Source organism: Hylaeus volcanicus, chromosome 1 (assembly GCF_026283585.1).
Source record: "Hylaeus volcanicus isolate JK05 chromosome 1, UHH_iyHylVolc1.0_haploid, whole genome shotgun sequence".
Classification (NCBI taxonomy): domain Eukaryota; kingdom Metazoa; phylum Arthropoda; class Insecta; order Hymenoptera; family Colletidae; genus Hylaeus; species Hylaeus volcanicus.
In genome coordinates, this window is record NC_071976.1 from 2,447,767 (window position 1) to 2,472,263 (window position 24,497).

Genomic DNA, 24,497 nt, shown 5'->3' on the forward strand with positions numbered 1-24,497 from the left:
ACACACACACACACACACACACACACACACACACACACACACACACAGATGCGTAATAGGAGGGGGTGAACTTGTTCTCGTAAGAGCAAACGTTGATAATGTTAAAGATTACCGTTAAAGTAAAACAGAAAAGCCCATGTTTCTTAAGATAACGAACACGAAGACTGCAGTGCATGTTCCGAAGGATGTGTAGATAGACTGATGTGGGAGAATAATTTCTATTGCCGTTGCTGGCTGCCGTATAGTACTAGACGTGGATTTTCTAGTCAATTCGAGGATGTAATTAGACGATTAGAATTGGATACGGGTGCGACCACGCGATACCGTTCGCGGCGGGAAGAACGTAATTTCAGTTCCCGTCGTGTGTGTGTAACGCGACTCCGGACGCGGTCGCCCTTTTAATTTTAATTAGGCGGGAATTACGCGTGCCACGACGCACGGTGGGGCGCTCAAACGTTGGCCACAATTATTTTACCACGCGTTCAATTGAGATAACATTTTCGAGATTTTCTTTTCGGAGCTTTTCGAACAGGGAAAATCTATTTTTCTGTGTTTAAATTTTGAGTAGTCACCTTTGCCTCATCGGCGATCATTTTATTGACACTTTGCGTTCCAAAGAAACTAAATCTAAAGAAACATTATCGCCGATAGATTTACTCCGTGAAACCAAGTGGTGACTGAGAGTCACCGCCCGAGTGCAAAGGGTTAAATACGTAACGGTCGCTGATAAATGTTGAACAGATGTCCAGCTCGGGATACGAAAGTATCAACTAACAAAACAAAATGTTATCTCGTTCTCCCTCCTAGCGAAAGCTCAACGGGACAGACAAAATTCTCCGTAACCGACTTTTGGCCGAACACCCCCATTGTGCGTCAGGGGGTAGGCGGGTAAGGTCGAAGAAAAATCGTTGGATACGCGATAACGAACGAGCGCGACGTACGAGCCGATATTGTCACCTCGGATAGTTATTGACGTTCCTGTTCCAGACGAAAATTCACGGAAACGATAAAGCGTGAAATATGACGTCGGGTACACCTCTGGTTCCGCCGTCGCAATTCTCTTGACGGTAAATTGATTTACTTTGCCGCGCGTTAGACACTGTTCAGAATATATCCGCGTAACGACACTGCCTCTTTCGATATCGATCCACAACGTCATCGAGAAATTTAAGCATATCCCTTCGAGCATATCCGCGAACGAAATCGTTGGTTCGATGGCGAACGCGTCGCAGTCGAAAAAGTGAACGTGCGTACTGACTAGGGGGTGCGTAAATTTGGCTTGATTCGGTCCTAATTCGTAAACATATGTACATATCGTAGTGAAAGTGGATTGCGTGGTGAATGTGAGCTATCGTTAGGGAATGTACACTTTCCTTGAAGCGATCAGTGAAGATAATTAAAATCAGCGGTGACAGGTTATTACTTTCCGTTCTATAATGGCCTAGACGAGCCTCGATCTAACCCAGATCTAAGTCACTAGTGGACTGTGTCGTACACATGTTCAAGCTTGCTGTGTTGAATCATGTTCTCAAGTTCTCTACACGTTAGTCAAAATAGTTTATCTGTCGAGGTATTCATATTCGTGAACACTTGAAACAACTACCCTTAAGGTTATCGCTACCAATACCTTTCCATTCACTGTAAAATCCACTTCGGCTATTTCATCAAGTTCACGGCTCGATTGCGTGTGTATCTCAGCGAACAGTTGGTCGAACGCTGGTCAAAGATGGACAGAGCTATTCGCGACTCCAGGACGTATCCGCCGTCGATCTCGATCTTTGTTTTTCTCATTCCCTTTTCGTTCCGTGTCGCCCGGAGCCGATAGAATCAATTACATAAGACTGTGTAGTAAGCACGGGAAGCCCGTAAGCCAATTGCAAGCGAATATAAACTATTGCTCAAACACTGAAAACGAGGAGCTTGCGATTGGTCGGCAGGCTCATGCCTCGCGTTAGTGTCTTACGTAAGTGAGTCTGTGTGTGTTGATCTGGACACTTGGCGGTAAGCGGTAAGCCAAAACGCCAATTGCGAATATCGGTCAGTTATCAGCCTGTGTCTGTGTATGTGTGCGTGTGGCTGTGTGTGCGTGGGTGTTCGCGAGCTTATTTGCCCGAGAGCGGTTTGTACGTGTCTCGAGTGCCTCGTGTGCGCCTGAATATACACAGAGTGTGTCCTGACAAGTGGGACCCCACGGTGATGGATCGGCCCACGCAAAAACAATGAAAGTAAAGCTCGTGTAAACACGTGCCACGATTGGTTACACGTTGTTCCCGAGTCATAGGATTATTTTTGTATCGTTGCACTTCCTCGTTTCACTGGGACCTCTCAAAATGGTCACCTTTTGGCCATGTGCGTGAGTTGAGTTGAATTCTTTCGTTTCTTCGACTCTGATTGGCTCTAAAAATAATAATCGAGTGAATCTAGGCCTAAAGTAAAGACTCTGTTCAAAGAAAATCTGATAGTGCATGGCACATACACGAACTTCTTAGACTAATTCATACAATCGTCCACTCAAGGAGGTGCCGCGAGATTGACTTGTTAATCTCCCATTAAGGAAAACAAGGAGTTATCGAACTAGCACGAACGCCTTAATAGAATCGGTTAACTAGCCCAGGTCGTGATTAATGCAGGGTTCGCACATTCAGGGATCATTAGCGCCAGTAATATGTCAGTTTAACGGTGCCAGTGTTAAAGTCAGTTTATGTTTCCACAGTTTTGAACAGTTTTTAATTTGGAGTAGGCATTCGAGAACGATGGCAACTGCTACGGTTGATTAGTGGCGCCAGTCGAATTGACATGTTTTCATTTGCAAGGGAACTGGCGCCCGGTAATCTTCGCATGTGGAACCTTGCATCGTCCGATTTAGCAGTCGCAACAACTCGGAAATGAGGTCGAATAGGGCTGTGTGTTTATATCAACTTTTCTCTCTGCTTTTCTGCTCTCAATCCACCGCTCATGTGTGTCCCACATGTCAAGAGACACGCAGAGTGTCCTGCGATACGTGGGAAACGTTTCAGGTATTCGATTCGCCACCTGAAAACGACGGAAAACGTTAGGAACCATAACCTAAGACCATAGCAGTGACCCAAAAACCCTCGAACCTCCCTTCTGGGAGCAGGACACTTCCAAAGGATTTATTTCAAAGGATTTTATTATTTTCGAATGAATCCCAACTGGCAATGCATCCGAACTCTTTTATTTTCAACTAAAGCACACGTGAAAGACGAGTCGTGCATCCCCCAACAACCGCTAGCTTTGTTATTAAAAACAAAGCGCTGCATCCCCCTTTCGAGAACTCCTCGCGAATATTTTTCGTCGTTTTCAGACGGCAAATCGATCCCTGAACATTTCCCGCGTAGGGTCACCGTGTGTGTATAAACCCCGCACGAACGTGTATGTTAATAGGACGAGCGTGTGTCGTGTATATGTGGGCGGGTTGCTGAAGGGAGCGTGCGCGCGCGCACGAGGGAGAGATCTAGGGTGAGATAGCGCATGCAGTGCAGTGCTTGCGATTGCTACCGATTGGTTTATCGCCTATCGTTCAGGTTGTGCTGCTTTTCTCTGCTCAATCATCCCTGGAACCGTCGATGAGCCAGGGAGAGGGGGGGGGGGGGTGAATAAAAAGGAATAATAACGGCTCAGACGCGCCGACCAGTCCTATCGAATCAAATATATTTTACTCGGGTCGATAATACGTGGTACAGGCTGGAGAACACGACAGGACACGTTTCCAGTGGTCGGGCAGTTCGATGAAATTCGGAACGATTCTTTTCCGTTTCCGTCCTTCTTTACGTTCTTAAGCGACGTCGGGCATTGATCGGTGATTAGCTGGGGACTTGCACAGTTCCAGGGCTTACGCGAACGCGACGGTTCTCCGATGGCCGATTATTCCACCACTGTTCCCTGTTAAGTTGGATCAGTGGAGTCACATAAAATGGCATCTTCGGTTGCTAGTTGACAAATTGCTCGGAACAATTGCAAGATACCATTGCTTTTCGACAAATACACGAGTTAATCGAACGATTAAGTTATAGTTTTATACAAGACTTCATTAAACGTCTGTTTTCAATCAACTCTCAACGATATATTTTATGATATATTTTCAATCCTCTCGAACAACTTCGTCATCAATAAAGCAGACTGTTTTTACCAATTGGCGTACGATCGTCTTCAGGCCACTGCTGAGATGTTAATTCTTAAATATAAATGGGAATGTTTAAGAAAGTCTCGAACAATTAAAAATTTGCAAATGAATCCTGCAAATAAGGTCTATAGATCGCCAGATTTTAAAATATCACGAATTTCCACGTCTGAAAGTCCAGAAAGCAATTGCGTCGACGATTACCGTGTACAAACACGGAAAAGTCTTTTCCCCGCGCCAAGTTCTCGAACTTCGGTTCGCACGATTCGCGAGCATCGGTAATTATGCTCTTTGTTCGTCGACGATAGCGCAACGGTTGACCTACAAACTATACTCGAGCGAATCCGAAGAAACTAGAGATTTTTTTGTCCCGTTCTTTTCACCGTCGCGAAAACTAGATTACCCAGGGCGAGAAGCAGATACAGAATGGTCGATTTGCCGTCTTCTTCCCTTGGAAAATGCGCCGTTAATGCAGGGCGTGGAAGAAATTTATGCTCGCGTACGTCATCGTTTAAAGAGCGCGGGAAACGATGTGTGCGTTGGTTTATCATTGAAATTTTCGTATTCCTCGAGCTTCCGCGTTGACGTGGCCTTCTGGAGGCGAGGGAGTTTCCAGAGTCTTCTATTATTATCAATGGTCCGTGGTGGAGAGGTTATTTTTGCCATTTCAACTCTTTGCTTCGATTAATAATAAACTAATCACGGTTGTTCCTGTTCTCGAGGGGTGTGCGAGTGCTCAAACGCTGCATTGTCTGTCGTTAAGAACTATTTCATACCCCTGCACCCAAGAATAGAAATCACCACCACCATTCTTGACTCAGAGGATAAATACATATCGAATGAAATATTTTGTTTCTTAGTTACACGACAATTTTACCAATTTCTCTCTGAAGTTCCCTTTTAGGAAGCTTTAATTAAGTAAAAAGATATCTGGGCAGCAAGATGTCGCGATAATGTTTATCAATGAACGACAGCTGAATAAGAGCCCGAACTTGTCGTAGTTTATTGAAAGTAAGATTAAAACTTAAGCTCGGGAAAGTGTATAAAAATGTTCTGTACCGATGCAGCTGGCGATGCTGCGTCACTTATAACGAATTCAATCGGAATTCATTCAGCGTCGTATTTTTCTCGACTCTGTGACACGGGGCATTAATATCCCCGACGCGAAGTATTGATATTTATCTGTGAGCACGGAAACTGGTCGACTGGTGCAAGATTCATATGCATAGTGGCTTCAATGTCTAAACATTTTTCCTGTAATATCAAGTCATCCCAAAATTCATCTCTTCGAATTGTTCGAGGTTTTAATTAAAGATACTTATTCGGTATTTTACGTGTTCGATATTATTGAATTTTTTCTGATTAAAAAATGTTGCGGTGACCAAAATAGGTGGTTCGTTCCTAATCGAACAGATACTGAGATAGAATTCGTATAAAATGTTCTTTTAATATCTAACAATTTTTATATACTATTTTACCGAACTAATTTTCGAATTCTAGGTCGATCGAGGGAAAATCCGACCGAAATCCCTCGCCGTTTCTATCTCGGTCGTTATTTAACGTTTCTTTTCTCGAGAACGACGATAACGATTCGCGCCAGCGAAACCACAGGGTTAATTAATCGTAAAATAATGATGCCCGCGTCGCTTAATGAATATACTGAACGGCTGAATCGGATTTAATCCGGGATTGGCTGATTAGCAAAGGTTCGACGGGCAATATCTCCATGCGCAAACGTCACGTGAAATGGAACCGCGCGCGGATTCGCCCAATTTCTCAGCGACGACCATCGTGACCCCACGTTTTCCAAATTCCTGGCGAAAATTCTTTTTTACAAACATAAACTGAAATGTCAATCGTCTGTGTATTTACAGAATTGATTGAGCGATGTTGCATTTATCTAAAACATTTTGTTTTGTACACTTTCACTGCATCCTAAACAGTCACCATTTTGAATAACATCCGCGCAAGTTAAATTTGCGCCGAAGAAAGGTCTCATGCCCCAGTTATCGTTCCAATCATTAACCCGGACCAAGATTCCATCAGTTCCTCCCCGGTGATCGTTATTAATTCGACCACTCCATCGATATCTCGCCAGATAAGGCGCACTCAAGACGAGTGCACGACAGAAGGGGAAACCGATCGCAAAATTAAAATGGCCGTTACCTAGGAGGCAATACTTTCCTTAACCTCCCGAGTGTATAAGGCTTCGTGTAATTGTGCGCGATATCTTTCCGGTACGAGCCATTGTCAGGCATGCCAGCTTGTCGGCTTTTGTGTCGCTCAAATGATATGGATCGCAATATTGTAGGCAGTAACATCGAGGGGGAGAGTCGCATTGTGGATGTTCATTAGCCAGCGCTGTGACCGAGCGCCATTGTGTCTGAGATTCGTAACGGCACAAACCCTCCAAAAAAAAAAAAAAAAGAGGAAAAAAGAATTCTGAACCGTATTCTGCCATCGAAAAAGTCTGCGAACCTCTTGCTATCCATTTTGTTTTCGTTTTTCCCGTTTTTCGTCCTCTCGATCGAAAGTGGATCACAGGGAGGTGGGGTGTAATTCCATTGGAAAGTAAAAAGAAATTCAGAACATGTGACGTCACGTGGTTTCTTGTAGTAAGTATTGCTCGTCGAACCTCTGCTCATTAGCATATCGAGACTGAAGACTGTAAACAGCTCCCAAGAGCGATTACCAAACAATTGGGGAGATCTTACGTTCTGTGCGAGGTTTGCTCGTGTAAATATTGCTCATCGAACCTTTGCTAATTAGGATATTACGGGTTTGAATCGGATTTGGTTGTTTTTAACACATCCCAAGGGTCGGTGGGATCGTTAACTCGTTGCCAAACAATTGGGGAGATCTCCCTCTTTGCGTGTCGAGCAAATATACACGACGGGTGTGTTTATAGTAACTGAATGCGATTTAAAATCAAAGATATTATTATATTTTATTAGGGAAATTTTTCTCGCGTATCTGGTATTGATGTTGACATTACTTATGGTTGGAAACAACGTCAGGAAAGTTACATGGTCCCGTTATTTAAATATTCTCTCATATGAAACGCCATGTCTCCCTGTCAGTCAGAATAATGGAGGTGTTGCTATGTTCAGAATATTTCGAGATAACGTTACACGAGTGCTAGATACGAAGGCTAGCTATTATTATCAAGAAATGCAACGATATTTCCTCCTGCAATATCTTTCGTTTCGAATCTGACAATCTGAATTTCTTCCTTTTTATTTAAATATTATTTTGACGCTATCTAGCAGTTCGTCGAGACTAAAATACTATTACTTCGCTTCATTTGGCAAACGAAATGTCACATTTTTATTCCACCGTCGCGAACGTGCAAATAAAGGAAATTTAATTCGACCTTCGCATAATTCAAGGTTGGCCAAGAGCGAAAGTTGTTTAAACATAGACGTACCAGGTTGTGCACTCCTCCGCGCTTTATTCGCAAGTTTTTTTTTCCAACGCTCATCTATTCCAAGTTTTTACGCGGTCACTTCGCGGTGGTTCGTTATATTTGAGTTATTCGCGCGTTCGCGGCACCCGAAATAAGGATTTAACGTTTCCTTTAAGAAAAGAAGGTAACGATCTCGAGCCAGCGTAAAAAGGAGCGGCACAATTTCTTTTCGTCAGACGTATCAAACCGCTGATAAAACGTGTTTTACCATTTAACGACTATTTCATGTAATATTCATCTCGAGATACGCTCCTTGTACGTGGCGTAATTAAAAAAAAGTTCAAGTAGTAAATCAGTGAGAATTTACTAGCCAGACCGTTTTACGATCATGCAGAAAAGTTCCGCGGGGATGGAGGGGTATTTATTGATACTTGCAAAACTTGCACAATTCATTTCCTTTTAGAAGACCATTAATCGCGAAGTAAGAGCACGTATTCACGTGAAATTGGTGAAACAGCAGATAAAATTTAAGTAACGTACTTCAACGTTGTTAAATATATTTGTTTTCTCTTTATGGTACAAAGGCAAAGGGGTGAACAGCCTTCCTCTTCGGTGAGGGAATTTTTACGAAATTCTTGTAGATAATTGAGACGTTCCTATATTGAACAAAGAAGACCCAGCGAGTTGTATCAAAGAACCACATTTTATCCTCCCTTTCATCCTTCGCCCCTCTTCGCGAGTTACTTCTACACTTCATTTTTCGATGAAGCATACTTCTTGCCCGTATGCGAGCAATTTTCGTGCCTGTGTTTTATACAGGGGTGGCCGAGTCAAGGCGGAAACGCAAAGTTTGCCGAAGCATCTTTGTTGTTGACGATAAGATATTGCATCGTAATCCACCTTTCCGGAGCAACTTCGCTTTAGCGGTACAAGTTACTATCGTTAATTTCGAAGTGCAAATTTGCGCCCCTCGTGCGAGAAAGTAGCTCACGGTAAGAGCTGGAGAGGTCGCGAGGGAAACAAGTCTTGATATCGACTTCTTGATTTTTCATTTAAAGAGGGGATACTCGATGAACGCGCTTCTTTGGGAATTTTTACAAGCCGAACGGCTAAAGTGACATTTCTCAAACTTTTACCATGTTAAGAATATCCTTCGAAGGAGCTATACAAATATTTTCAATGTGTAATATCTATTTTTTCGCCTGTAACGTGCAAGAACGATCCATACTTTCGTGAAAATGCTACAATTAACGCGGTAAAAAGTTCCCAAGTCAGAGAAGTACCGTGTCTGACTAGTTCTTGATATCGACTATTTGATTTTTCGTTCAACCTCCTCGAATATGCGCAGGAAAATTATTCTGCGTGAATGAATCTTTCTAAAACGTAAGTGATATCATAAGTGAGTATTATCAGTTGCAAAGCAACTTTATGGATCGTAGATAAGCATGCAGTTTTCAATTAAAAGGGAAGAGGCACCTCTGGGCGGACGTATCTTGATATCGACTACTTAATATTTCATTCCGTTCTCTGGGGGCGTTTATCGACAAATTTTCGGGTCACGAACCATTCTAGAAATGGAACTTTGTCCCAGTAGGTTAAGTTATCGATGACAATTTGTAAAATTAGTGGTGTTCGTAAAGGAAAGTAGGTTTTAATAAAGAAAAAAGGAGTGTCTACGATCATAGATTGTTATCGATTACGTGTGTTTTCATTCTATTATATTGAGAGCAAAAGTAACAAAAATTCTCAACCAGATACAAATTCAAGACAACAAATTAAACACTAACAATTGTTTATTCTTTACTTTCTAGATAAAAATAGAAATTTGCATTGTACAGTGAAATATTCACCACAGAACAAACAAGTTGAAAATAAATATTTTGAAATTTGAAAAATCGTTTCTAAAATAAAGGTTGACTTATTTAAATAAATTGACAGGAAACGAATAAAAAATTTGAACGACTTGGATCGAATAAACGCGACCCATATATTGCTGAACATTGGTTTCACTCGCCATCCATTACTCGAATCAAATTTCCTCATCTCTGTTTTAGAGTATATATCGATGAAATTCATCAATTTATTTCGATTTCATCTCGACAATAATTACCTTTGTCAGTTTATTTTCGGTCGACTCTTGGTTTTTGGCTTCCGTAACAACGTGACAAAGCATGCGTATTCGCGCAAACGTGTCAAATTGATTTTACCAATGTGTGCTCTAAAAAAAAAAGAAGAGTAACCAAAGTCGTTACACGGTGGTTTGGTTTTTGAAACATTTGAAAACAAACCTCGATCAACGGGTCTCGTGACGAAAAAAAAATTCAATTTTACAATGCGTTAATTATGCATATGCTTTTATCATTCAACCATGCGTATACATCGTGCTCTACTCCAAACGTGGATGACGTTTTCCGCGATACTAAAAATACTTCTGATTACCATCTGCATTTTTAATTCGTTTTTCTTTTCAACTCGCGAGTATTATTCGTTGATTATTAACGATGCATATACATCGTGCATTGTTACACGATGGATTACATTTTCCATTGATTTCAAACGATTATTTCACGATGGAAATAATGAGAAACGGATCGAGAGTCGAGGCAGAATTCTGCAACGCTTCGCACGAGTGAACTTCGAAGCAAACAAATCAAGCCAGCATTTGAACGGCGATACAAAGCAATTAGACAAAGTAATTAAGCAAATCCTGTGTATATCGAGCAGTTTGCAATAGCGACTACGTTAATTGCCAGACGTCTCTTTTCGCGCTTCATTTGCGCCTTCCTTCGATCAGGGCTCGGTTCGGGGCGTGAATATAACAAATTTAATTAGCTCCTTGCTTCGGTTGAATTTCAACGGCACTTCCCTGTCGCTAGACCTGTTTTGTATAAAACAACGTTAATTACCTAGCCTCAATTAAACGTGGCGTCGAGGATCAGGGCAGGGATGGGCAGAATTTAATTTTCCAATGAAATCAAACGTCAAAAATTATTCGTCGCGAGTCCTGGCAGCAAGTTTTTCTTTAATATCTTTGAAACTATTAATCGATAGCACTCGAAACAATATGTTCCCAACATTTGAAGCTCCATCACCGCGAAGAAGCTCACTCGGATACCTTTGTCAGCGTTCAAGTACTCGAGTCCGTTATCAACATTGTGCTGCGTTTTTCGCTCTTAAATTACCAGCGAACGGTTGCCTTTTTAACGATCCTTTTTATCGTCTCTGCCTGAAGTGTCCCATCCGTGCCACGTGACATTGCCCTCCTATCAAAGCCGAACCGCGAGTATTACAGGTATTCGGGCGATTTAATGCTTTCGAACCATCGAGGAGCAAACAAGCCCCTCGCTAAAGTTCAACAGTTTGCGAGGCTTCGTTCCGCCTTTCTTCGTTCCTCTGTTCATCCCCCGCCTTTTTTTCTCCCTTTTATTAAAGAACTTAATGCTCGGACTTTTATTTCTCCCAGCGGGGGAATAAGTAATAGCCTAGCCAGCGGCTTGATCTTCGTTACCAACGCTTTTCTGGAAGGAAAAAAAAAAAGGGAACTTCTTTCTTTTACGTCCATGCAACCTTTCATATTGTGGCGTTTACTCAGACTCGCTCCGTACACGTACAAACAACGTCTTACGACGCACAGAAAGGGAAGACGGAGACAATGGTTCCTCGTTCCTACTGTATGTCTCCGTGACGAGGGTTTCAGGTATATCTGTACGCGTATATACCCCAAGAGTATATACAGGGTGGCTCGTGCTTTTACTCAGAAATTGACGCAGCAGACTTTTTCCTACAGTTCAATGGCAGAGGGGGTGGCTTAGCCTAATTTTAGCGTTTCCAAGTGTTCTGTTAGAGTCTAATTATGGATAATACTATAGAAATTAGCGTGGACAGAGCTACTCGGAGATTTCAAAACTTAAAAACTATAGGGAGCAGCCCCCTGTAATAGGGGTTATTTCCTTCGAGAAAAAAAGTTCCTCTTCGTTACTTTCTAAACAGCTGGTAACAATGGTACAATCGTAAGGGACACCCTTGTATACGTGTACGCGTATACTTGAAACCCTGCCAAAACGATTACAGAGGAGGAAAGGGGAGTGCAAACATCGCTACACGAAATAGAGGGTGTTTCGTTGCTTTTCTATGTTTCTTTTCACGGTTTCCCGCCCACTTTCTTACTTTCCTCCTCCACTCTTCTCCTTTTTCTTCGTTTTTTAATTAAAGAACTTTGTCTGCTCGTGAAACCGTTCCAGTTGTCTCGCGATCACGAGCTGCGCTCCGATTATCTCCGTGGTAAGGCGTGCGGGAATTTATGAGCGTTTGAGAATCACGGCGCGCCTCGACGTTCCAGGCTATTCAATTACGATTAACGCATTGCCAACCGCTCTGGGGAAATCTCCCTTGTCGTACGTTCCTCCGACGAATGCCAAAGTTGGGAGGTTCTTCTTTTTCTTTTTTTTTTTTTATTCCTTTACGTCATTCTGTACACATTGTATAAGTTACGAAGGTGGAGGCATTTTCGAAAAATCGAGAGGGAATTTTTTTGGGGGAACGAAGTTCATTTGAACAAACACGAAAAACTATTAAAATTAAGTAGTAGTATTTCTGATTTCATACGTACGATCGAAAACTCCGCGGAAATTTGGCCCCCGAAGGTTTCCTGAAAGCCATAGCGAACGTAATCTACGAATTTCCGTCTGGTGGGCCAAATATTAGAGAACTTGATACAGTTTAAGCTAAATCGTGCAATTTTAGACGTATCACGGAACTGTGCAGTCCTTGGCGTGGCATCAGGCGTAACTCGTTCGGTCGGGAAAGTGTTAATTATACAGAAGGGTACACCGTGTTTCCTATTGACGTACCACCGTCGACATCACGCGACCGTGAGACCCGTCGACTTCCTTTGCTAACGATTGCCAGCAATAATAAAACAATGGCGGCGATGTCACCGTGCGATGCAGTTGTGTTCGAAAGCATTAACCACCTGCGAAACGCTCAAGCGTATCTAATCTGGCAAAATTGATCTCGAACAATAATTAACTCGGGACTATTGTAGATTAGATACTTTAACACTTGTCCTTGTATTTCATTGTTTAACCTCGTCAAATTCGCGAATCCTTTTCAGATTTAGTTTCATTATTCTCTCATCTTTGGAACGAATTTTTTTAGTCCTTTGACGGAGAGTCCTGTCACCCATTTTTGGGGGATCAACGTGTTAAGTCCTCAAAATTTATTCGTTGATAACGAATTAATTCTCAAGATTCATTCGTAACCATCGAATGAGTTTTTGATATTTGCGAATAATGAAAATCAAGCTCCATCAAAAATACAAGCAAGTAAAATCCTAATCTTCTCAAGCCTAATGCTTCTGAACACGCCTGTGCGTCAAGTGTGGGGGGCGGGCATATCGTGCACGTGTGTCGTGTGTGTGTGTGTGTGTGTTTGTTTGTTGTTGCTTGTACGAGTGAAAACGAGAGAAACACAGACGTTATTTTTCGGTGTTCCGTAGCTTTTGCATATATAAATATATACATAAATATGCGTGTGTGTAAATGAACGTGTATCATATAGTGTGAATTTTGCGGATACAGATGGTTCCGTAGCGGGGAACCCACGGAGATGAACGTAACGATAAGGAACGCTGAGAACGTTGTCACGATGAAAGTAACGTATGACCGTAACCGTACGATAACACTGTCACGCACACTCGACGATTCTATAGGTGTACTTAATGCGTTTCGGAGCTGTTTGTTGAACAAGTCCGATAAGCGTGTTAAATTAACCCGAGGGGGCTGCGTCTTCTTGTTTGGTTTCATGCGAATCATCAAACACTCGTACGTCATGTTTCTCCCCGAGTGTGTTCACGAAAGAACGATGTTCTACGCCAATTTTTTACTAACTCGGTCATGTTAAACGTGGAAATATGTATTTACGTATGTTGGTATCGACTTGAAAGAAAATTTAATCTTTAGTTGTTAGCGAACGTGTGTGGGAGCGAGGGAGAATGTCTGCGACTAACGATAATAGAATGAATAACGCGTGTCGCTCGTCAAATTGAAACAAACGGTGCGGATAAGTCTTGTATGGTCCAACGAACGTCTCGATCGACGATTTAGGCCATTTTTGGTGTAATTTTTGTTCGCAAGAAGTGATCAGAGTTATTCTTATTCGTAAGAGAAATTTTGTTAATTTCGAATATGCTCATTCGACATTTAGGAACACGTGAAGCTAATTGAAAAATTATAAACAGTCTTGAATATTTCTATAGCTTATTTTTGCTGTGGATAACACATAGCATGTACCATTTTACAATTCAAAGCTTGTATTCCAAACGATGACTCGACAGATTCTCACCTCTTAGCTCACGAACGCCAGAGTTAATCGTCTGAATAGCGATACCAGACTCATGCATGGGTTTCGAGCATATCTCAACACCATCTGAGAACCACACATGTTCTCGTGTCTCGATGAACAGTTAATCTTTCTTCTCCCCGATACGAATAAAATAAAATCTGCTCACTTTTTAAGTCGTTCTGTTTTTAACATCTGGTTCAATCGAAAACTGCCGAGATCATCTGTCGCGACGCTCGACGAACCATGGTTATTTACATCGTTTGTAACGATAAATCGAGTAACAGTGTAGTGATTTTTTCGTTGATGAAGCGTCGATTCAAACAGGGATACTCTGTAAGCGAAGAGAGCCGAGCTTTGTGAAAACGAGCAATATGTGCATTCGGCTAAGTGATTATTTTTAGTGTGAAATGAACTGAACACTTTCGTACGTACAGTTGTTTAAAGAAGAGAAAGAAGAATAAGACTTTGAATATATATATAAATCGTTCTAACTTAACGACTCGTTTTGTTCTCATTTTATAAAAGACGATTTCCTTCGTCGGTCAGTCGATTCCCTTGGCGAAAAGCGTACCGAGCCAGAGATGGGCACAATTCTTATCTGGGTAAACATTTAGAATAACCAATAAAAGGCAAATATGTTTAACCTAATACGCGTCTCCTGAAAATAGCGAAATATTTCCCCGATGGATAAAAATTCCACTGCTCAATTAAACGCTGTTGGTTTTATCTACACTATTCGAATAAAATGTCGAATACGATAAGAGTCAAAAGAAGAATTCATTCGTCACACTCTTCGAAAACAAATTAGAATTCTACAGAGTGAGACATATCGCGACGAATAGATCGTTCAACTGCTCAAGTAAATAAATGTCACGAACACATTCCTATATCGTTGTTTTTATTCGTTATCCATTATAAAACGTCGAATACCAAAAATGAGACGAACAACAGCGCAATCGTTACCTATTCTTCGAGTAATAATTCGACAACGAGCAAACAAAGATTACTCCACTCGACTAAACGATTCGCTACATCCATAATTCGGTGGAAAATGTTGCCCATCGCTGTTGCCAAGCTTCCCGTTGATAACCCTAAACAATTAACTGCCTAACGATCGTTTCAGCGAGTATCTTGAACACGCGATTCGCGAAGAAAAAGAAATCATCCTGTCGTGCTGCCATGGGGTTGTTCCTGTTACAATATCGTCGAAACCTGGAGAGCCAGGAAGCGAGAGAGATGACGAGTGAATGTGAAACGAGCGAATGATAGAGAAAAAGAGAAAAGCGTTTTGTTTGAAGCGCTCGTGTTGACCCCGTTCGAAAATAAAGATCACGGGTGTCCGCGTGAATTTTCACGATCGAGCGACACCTTGCGTTCCGTTTTTCTAGGATCCAGCTCATCCTCGATCCCCTCTGAAAGTTCCCAAACGTATACATATACACTTATGCATATCAAACGCGACATGCATATCGAAGCACCGACGTTTGTACGATAGAGGAAACGAAACTGCGCGAGAAAGGGAGCCGCCAATTAATAAAACCGGTGGCGAACAGATAAAAAGCACGAATAAATATGCGATGTATGTATGACCGCGTGTCTGTTCGTCTGTACATGAATTCGTGCGATTGCGCGTGTGTACCGCTGGTAAACCTTTACCGGGGAAAATCGGAGTATCCTAGTTTGTAAATGTTTAAGATGAACTCCGCGACGAGTATTGTGCGAAATCGAGTGAAAAAGGGGAAGAGTGAGTTGGAGTAATAAAAGAAAAAATGAAAAAAAAAAAACGAAACGAAAAATAATAGAAAACGAAGGGAAAATTAAACACACTTTTATGGGGGATGTTAACGATGTACAAATGTGTAATTTAGTGTCTCAAGAGAAATCCGTCTACGACGCGGTAACACGACAGCGGAAGATACTAAACAGAAATGAAGAAGAAGAAAAAGAATATTTACTTTTATTTTACGAGCGAGAAGAACGCGCATACAGGTGAACCTTTAGAGAACCTAGGCGTACCTATATTTCCATGATTACACATTTTTTGAACGTATACATGAATATAGAACAGATTACCGCGAGCAAGGGAAAGAGAGCGTGAAAAATTGCGGGAGGGTTTTGGGGCCCTCCACGCGCACTCACACGTACGGTTAATCATGTGCTATGGACGACAGTTGTCGAAATAAAATTTTTTTCGATCAAAACCCTTCCCACCGTGTCTGTCTTTTCATTCTAGTCACCCGATTTTAACGAGAGAGTTCTCGTTTATTTTTAGTAAACGTGGATTTTTATTTTGTCTTTCTCCGACTTCCACAACTGCAAGTTGTGTAAAATTACAATTAGGAAGAATCCGCCTATCTTTGGACCTCTTCATTATTGGATCTCTTGATTTTGATTCTATAATTCGTCAACGTCTATTTTGATTGCAATTTTGTACATTTTCTCATTTCAATCACCGAAGCAGCGAGGAAACGTGAGTGTTCCGTAAATATATTCCGAGACGAAATGCGGCCCGTGATTAAAAAAGTTTGGGAAACGTTGATTGTGGAATCGGGATTTATTCAAAATTTAATCTCGACGTTTCGACCACGGGTTCCGACCTCTTTCGAATGAATTCTAAAAGAAAAGGAACGCGTAGCGAATATTTTGTTTGACAATGGCAGCAACGATTTCTACTTTCAATTTTAATTTTTGTTCATTTTGGTTCGGGTGGAATATGGCATACGTGATCAATAGAGTGCGGATTTTATGCATTTCTGGCGTACGCGAATATGAAAAGCATATGGCACACGGATACAGGATACACGCGGTTATGCGAAGTCAAATATTAATTGTATTATATTATTTTGTGAAACATAGTTTGCATACGTTTTGCATGTGTTTTCCATATTGGAGCACACCACGAATTCATCGAGTCTGCAATCTGAGGATTAAACGTATCTACAAAGAGTAGTTCGACAAATATTTATACAAAAATTGAGTAACAAACCATGAATCTACGTAGGTACAATTTTTAATTCACAGGTGGAATTATATTCCTTTAACAATTAACTTCTCGATGTGGATAATTCATACTATTATGAATATTTGTGTTGTAAATTAAATTTAAATTATAAGTTATGAATACATTTTAATTCGATCAATTAAAGCTAAAAAGAACATTTTACATTACAGAAGTTCATTCCAAACGTCTGGAAAATTAACTTCAACATTTTTATGATAATTCATTGTAGAATTAAATGGAGAAAAGCTACATTTTAACAAGCACTCGTCATTGAAATTCATACGGGGTTCTTTTTTTTAATTACCCACTAATCTCACCGTCCAATCTTTTCCGAGTTGCACTATATTCTTTGTTCTTCCCACTCGACCATACGCATTCTCTCGTGGAGCTAAACAGACACTCTAACTGCAGGCTAGTTAAGGCTATGCACTAGCCCGAAGACACCGTACGGAGTGTCCTCAACAAAAAGATATTAGCTTAGAGTCGCAGACACGTCCACACATTGTCCTGGCCAGCGGAATAAATTCTCCAATTTAACTTGAAATTAACTAAAGCTGCCCTAAATTACGGGGTACTTTGGACTAACAAGTAAGGACGTACATTTAAAATCCCTTTCTCTGAGCCCCGAGATCAGCGGCTCTCATACTTTCGACCATCGAAGAGGTTCCCATCGCGAGAATTTTATCTGTGATTGTTTGCAGATGTCAAGAATATACTTCTTATGACATTTTATACTAAATATTCATCGCAAAGACATTTCGATTAAATTGGTTACATTCGCCACTGTTTATTACAGAGACACTTTGAACTTTACGAGCAAGTATTTATTGAAATGTCTGGAAATGATTTATTAAGAATTTTAATTAACTTTGAAATTCACAAAGCCTTCGAAGTACCAAACAATGTCGCTTTGGACTAAGTTGAAGTTGTGCACGAAATATTGTTCTCCTTTAATTAAGCCCTTCGCGTTCCTTCATATTTCTAAATGTAATTACACAACTCCGCAGGCTTCTCGTTTACCTGAGCCCCACTTATCGATGTTTGCCACACCAGAGTCAATTTTATTTTGAACTCTTAAGAAACTCGCGGAGTCTCAAAGGGACCATCTCGAGAGTTTGAACAGTATACATTAATCCCCTCAGTCTTGCAACTTATCTCGTTGAATAACAAAAATCCACACCATTCGTGCTTTATTAAAAAAAAAAAAAAAAAAAATCCCGAGAAGCTCCTCTTAGAAAACCAAGACATTCTATTTCAAAAATCCATTCAGTTATTTCAAAGAATTTTGGTTAAAAAATTCAAATCTAAGCTATCGTTGTTTGCCGTCGTAGAATTACATTGGAAAATTATTTAAAGATATGTATAACAGGCTTTACAGCGCGGTTCTGAAATGCATCAGAATTTCAAAGGATTCGCGGTCCATCGATCACGGAGGGGAAACTCGCGACCATGCACGCGTCGCATTCGAAACGGGATGAGAAAAAAAAACCACGAGAATCCAATCGTTGGAGCGAAACGCGAAACATTTGACGAAGAGATTTAATATTCGACGAAAGCGATAATCGATGGGATGCTAAAACCGGCGTTCGACGGCTGAAACGGAGAAAAGCGGCGCGCTCCAAAGGCGCGGGGCGGATAAACGCACGCTCGTGACACTAGCGGAGAAGGGAAATCCCTCATCCGTCATTACTGTAAGCGTCGTTTTATCAGCACCAGGAGGGTTGGCCGACGTCAGATCGATCAGTCACATTGGGGTCTAAGTGAGCAATTACGATGAATCTCAAACGCCTCGCGCGAGACAGCTGAATAAAAATCCAATTCCCAAGTGTCTGTCGAGGCGTCTTGTATTACGAACATACGGGGACGCGAATCTGTATCCTGTTTCGCGTATCGAAGGAGCGCGAACGGTTTCTGTTTAATGCTTTGGTCGATTTAAAGACACTTAGGGGACGAAGAATCTTCTGAAGGGGGAGAACGTAAACTTGTTTGCACTAGATGAATATTAGAGACATGTTTCTTGTTTGATGTGTGATGATAGAGGAAGCTCTGGTTTAATCGTTACTTTTTAACGATCTTCGGAGTTGAGAAATTACACAATTGGGATCCAAGCTTGGCTTTGAATAAATTCCTGGTGTAGAGCTTGTATATTTCAACAAATCGTCAAAAAGTCCCAAGATCAAAGTGAAAAGGTGACCGAAAAAGTTTGAAAATATCTTAGAGAAGGACACAAAATTTTCAAGTGTAGGCCTCGTTCCGTCGTTGGATCCCTCGCGAGGAGCGTGGGATCCTCGTTTGAGAGACGCTGGCATAAACGATCTCGGTCAGGGGAGCAGAGTGTCTCAGCGGGGATCGATATTTCCGTAACCGGCGACAAATTCGCGTTTCCGTGAAAAGGTCGTCAGGCGACTGGAGGCTGTGTGCCGAACAGGATAGAAATGGCCGACCGAAGTTTTCACGTTGGAATAGCGCGGGTGGAGGGTACCAGGGGGGAGGGGGGGGGGTTGGAAACGGACGAGTTCGAAAACTTCATAACCGACAATCGTGTTATCGCAAGAATACTGTGATTGGTATCATTCTGTTCGCTTGTCGACTCCGCATTCGATTCTATTTTTGGACAAAACAACGAAAACAAGAGAGACGGAGGGGGCAAAAAAATGGAAAAACAAAAACAGGTGGAACCCAACGAAGGAATTTATACCCGGGCAACGTTGCTTTCAATTCCAGGAAATTTCCTATCTTGATTCCAAGAGTCGCATTTACCGCGACAGACGTGCCTCGAAACGTTGTACACTTCTATCTCAAAAGTGTGTGCGCGCCCGCTATCGGGTGTTTTCGTGAGGGAATTGGTGAGTTTCTCACTCGCAACATGACATCGGGTCGTTTAGATACACGCGTGTAGATACAGGTAACGATAAACGCTGTACAGTTGTGCATTATTAATTAAGGACATCAATTTGAATCTGCACGACACCATTTTCTGCACTGTATCCTCCTGCCAGTTTTTAATGACGAGCTTACGAAGTTTCCGAAGGGTCTCTCGTCTCTTCGAACGGAATAATCAATTATCTTGAGGAAAGCCAAACTCTTTATACCTTTCACAATCATAAAGTACACGTTATTAAAGTCAGAGCCTATTCGATTAGAGTTGAAGAAAATGGACAAAAAATACTGTTTTAAATTTCCGTAGATTTACATTTGACACGGGGAATATTTCAAATGCAGGCACGTCTAAACTTGACTTTGAGGATAATTTAAAATTCGTCCCTCGAGAGGTTCGTCTACAGGTCCACAAACTTTGAACACGTTTTTTGCAATTATTTCATCTTGTTCATTTCTATTAATCTCAGTAAGTTGTGGGATAGCATGATGTTGCTGGTTGTAACAGAAATTGCGCGAAACGTCGAAAGATACGAATATCCAGGTGGTTCGGCAAAGTATTGGGAAATTGAAATTAAAAACTGTACGAACGTGTGCCATTCTTCGTTTAATATCGCATTGCGCGATATTTGAAACGTGAATAATTCCGTACATGCGGGAGGGGTTTGTGTACGTACACTTCGCGTGGGAGTATGTTTGCTGAAACATGTTCGATTACTCGCCTAGGCCGGCGATAAAGTTTCGCGTCGGCTATTCGTGTATTGAAAATCAACCTTTTCGTCGACAACAATAGGGAGACATTCGATATCGAGCTATCGATTTTACAGTAGATTTCGTTCGTGTCGTATTCTAAATACGCGGTACGAAATCGTCGCGTAAATATCGCATTCTTTTTATGGAGATACATCGACGGTTTACACGGATCGCAAACAAATTTTGAAACGGGAATAAAACATGATTTCCGAATTGAACCGAACCCGTCGAAAGCGAATTTACAGGAAGATGAATCGTGGATCACTTATAAACATTTCTGTGACGCTTTCGCGGATTGGTGGGAAAACAGAGGCTACTTCATTTCTCGATATTTAACTTTACGTGTGTTTTTCGACGAAACAATGGCAATCACGATGAATGGATTTTTCGAATGGGAATTTTGTTTTTCCGAACATCAACCTATTTATGATTTGTTATCCTCTCTGCCTCCATCTCTGTCGGATCGAATAAATTAGTGTAAAGAAAATTACATGTTTGTAATTATAACATTTTCTCTCCTTCGAATGCAGTCATTGGCAACTGATGAAATACTTGTTTGCAAAACGTCGAAATTAATTAAATCCTAAAAATAACGATGAGTTCTGCATTCATACCTGCGTTTCATTTTGCTTCGATAACTTTTTTATTCAACGAGTAATTAATTTCTTCTTATAGTTAGACCTTTCATAAAGCGAAAGCTAATGCAAAGCGTAATTACAAATCGATGCATGTAGAGACGTATGAACAGAGAGTCCTTATCAGCAGCAGCTAAAATAAAATTAAAAAAAAAAAAACATGGTATATTGTAATTAAGAAATAAAAATAACGACAAATTGATACTGCATTAATATCTGCAATTCGATGTTTTGTTTCAGTTTTTTGATTCGATGTGCAATTAATTTTTCTGTGTAACTAGGATTTCCATCGAATGAAAGTAAATGCAAAGCGAAATTGCGAATCGATACGTGTGGCTGAAACAAATTAAAAGAAATACAAATAGACAGTAATGGAATATTGAAAATAATTTGGAGTTAGTCCTATGTAAATAATATTTAATTCTTTGGAAACTAATCGTTTCTTGATTTGGAAACGTCACAAATCTGTTGACGTGTATATGCTGGAAAAATTGCATCAAGGAGATATTAATATCGGAGGGAACAAAGGGAGCACGAAACGTAGAGCTATGCGCGTGGGTCAATTGTTTCGTGAAAAAAAATTGCTCAACGGTTGGTTTACATACTCGTGGAAATCCAGTGAAATAAAATGAACGTATGTAGCACACATTGCCTGAAGAAGCATACCATTCGCGAAGAAAGAGCTATTGTGGGCATGGCAAAAGAAAATTCTTATATAAATGTGGCGGGCTAATGCGACATCAAAGGCTCGACCGAGCGCGGGAACGATTTGAAAAACCCTTCGAAATTGTAGAAATGTCGGTCGCACTGCGAGGAGTGTTTATAGTCTTGAACAGTGCTCGTGGAGAGAAACGAGTACAGTTTGCATAAAACAAACGGAGGTAAAGGAAGCAAAATATTCACTTTTACTCGATAAAATATTTTTATCGGATAATGTTCATTGCCTAGAGAAATTTGAATATAAAGAGTTTTCTGAGAGGGGCGTTAGAATATTGTTTTTCAATCAAACAAAAATAGGATCGTGTACGAATGAGGACATACGCGATTTAAAAAGCTATTTTGAGATAAGTATTCTCAATTTCTTGGTACCTGAAATAAACTACCGAAACGAACGTGCAAGAAATTCCAAAAATGTCTCGTTCGCATAGATCGATAGTTCGAAGTCTTAAAAATAACAGAGGGTAGTGGTACATTGATATCTGCGTTCAAATAAGTAATGTTCCTCCGTAATTCTGAGGACGGTAATTATTAATATGCCCTGGGGAGTATGCGATACTTAGTACGGATAATTAGTGGTAGACCTTGTGGGTATAATAAGGAAGATTAAACGGTCTTCATTAAGCATCTGATATTGTTTTTAAATTTCAACAACATGACAGTATTTTTTGCTTTCCAAATGTTTTATCTTCTCTATAGTTTGAATATGGAACGAGCGCTAATAATTTGGAGTCGCAATTATTTCAGAAGGTAATTTAAATTTCCGTAGATTTACATTTGACACGGGGAATATTTCAAATGCAGGCACGTCTAAACTTGACTTTGAGGATAATTTTATATTCCAATGGGACAGCGATTTAAAATGTAAGGCGAGTTGGTCGGGCGTTGGAAGTAACGCGCGAAAATGCCTGAAAACGTTGCCCCACTTTCTTGATGTTACTTTAATAGAACATTTATGGGAATATATGAACTGTAAATCGCGAAAAATCCAAATTTCAAGGCGTTCCGGGTTAATTAAATATTTAGAGAAAGAATGGGTCACGGAGGTGGATCTGTACAGGCAATTCTAACACCGAAACCCGAGCCATACTAATTCAAAAGTCGGTAAACTGGACAAACACGGACGTTTCGTAAATTTTCACTGCGAGTAAACGAGCATAACGCGGATATATTAAAATTTCATTAATTATTATTATACGTAAAATAATACTTTTGGAAAAAGTATTGCAATTTGGAAAGTAAGATGTAACTCAGTTACTATGTGGCGAAGCTTGCTTGGAAGTAGAATGAAAATATTTAGAACACCTTTTATTAGATATTAGAGTAAGAATATGGTAAATAATCATGCAATGAACATGTAAAGGCAAATCACTCGCCTTATCGTAATTGATAATCTGTTCAACCTCCGACAGATCAATAGGACGATGATAGCGGTCACGCGAGCTTAGTATAAAAATATTTTTTAAACGTTTCGACCCTGGTCTCTGGGTTCATACATATTAAACTAAAAACACAAAATAGAATTTATTAGTTTAGCACGCGGGGGAACAAAGTAATTAAAAATTTTTACAATTTTTTAATAAAACCCACCACCAGAATTCAGAGTACAATAATTGCTTACAGTTGATGGCACGGTGTAAACGTAACATTTTTTAAATTACTCTTTTTTGCTTTTATTACAATGTCATAAATATTTTTAGTTGCATCTAAACTTTGCGGAGCTTTTGATATTTTAATCGATGAGCCAGGGTTTCTATCTGGCCCTTATTAAATAGATGTTCCGAAATTTGATAACACGTGCCTTAAAATTAAAGGCTACATCGATAGCTGTACTACAGAGTAAACTGATCGAAATATTTCCCCCGTACACGAGAATAAAGTGTCTTAAGTGGCACGATTTTGGCAGCTCTCCCCCAGGTTGCTCACGTCAGGGGTAAGCTACCACGCAAATTGCTCACCGAGCCACCCTGACGTGGCTCTCGTGAAACGTCGATAACCGTGGCGCAACGATTGTGTACCAACGTTCCTAAAAGACAGTTCCGAAATCGTAACAATCAAGGGACTCCCACGAGTAACCTCCTCCGCTCCTGCGACGTGTCCCACACAGCCAACTCCCGTCATTATTATTCATTCGGTCTCCGGTATCAGAGGCAAGGAAAATCTCGGGCTTTTTCCGCCCTCGAAAAATCTCGGGGTAAAAATAGGGGTTGCTTAAAGCTTCCGAAGCTTCAGCCAGCTTCTCCGCTCACGTCCTCGTGGTTATATCTCCGATCCAATCCTGAGCTACCTAAGCTGAAACACGACTTGACCGTCACGACTTCGTCGTCTTTTTTTCCATCCTTCAAGGCCTGTCCTTTCCTTTCTTTTCCTCCCCCTTTTTTTTCTTCCAGTCGACCTTCCAATCTCTTTCAATCACGATGCCCTTGCCTGCGTTAATGAAGCAGGCGCGAATGGACTTCCTACTCGTTCCCTCACTCTCGTCTCACGTTCCTCGTCGTTCGTTCTTTCCATTCTTCTATTTTCTCGTAGCTTCCACCCCTCTATGCCAGGGGTCGCCAGTACGTGGGTGTTTTCAAAATTTGAAAATTTTTATACAATCACAACTGCAAGGTCCTATTGAAACAA

General features: G+C 40.9%; 1 protein-coding gene across 1 annotated transcript in view; it reads left to right on the forward strand.

The window, feature by feature from the left end:
• LOC128872638 (amphoterin-induced protein 1-like) overlaps positions 1-24,497 on the forward strand; it is a 69,254-nt gene that overhangs the window by 4,591 nt on the left and 40,166 nt on the right. The window lies entirely within an intron of this gene.